This window comes from Arachis duranensis, chromosome 2, assembly GCF_000817695.3.
Source record: "Arachis duranensis cultivar V14167 chromosome 2, aradu.V14167.gnm2.J7QH, whole genome shotgun sequence".
Lineage (NCBI taxonomy): Eukaryota > Viridiplantae > Streptophyta > Magnoliopsida > Fabales > Fabaceae > Arachis > Arachis duranensis.
In genome coordinates, this window is record NC_029773.3 from 27454654 (window position 1) to 27454890 (window position 237).

Consider the following 237-nt stretch of genomic DNA (forward strand, 5'->3'; position numbering starts at 1 on the left):
ATCCAAACTCAAACAATCCCCGGCAACGGCACCAAAAACTTGGTGCACGAAATTGTGATCATCAATGGCGCCATCAACATGGTACGCTCAATTACAATCTCAACTCTTTATCACAACTTCGCACAACTAACCAGCAAGTGCACTGGGTCGTCCAATTAATAAACCTTACGCGAGTAAGGGTCGATCCCACGGAGATTGTTGGTATGAAGCAAGCTATGGTCATCTTGTAAATCTCAG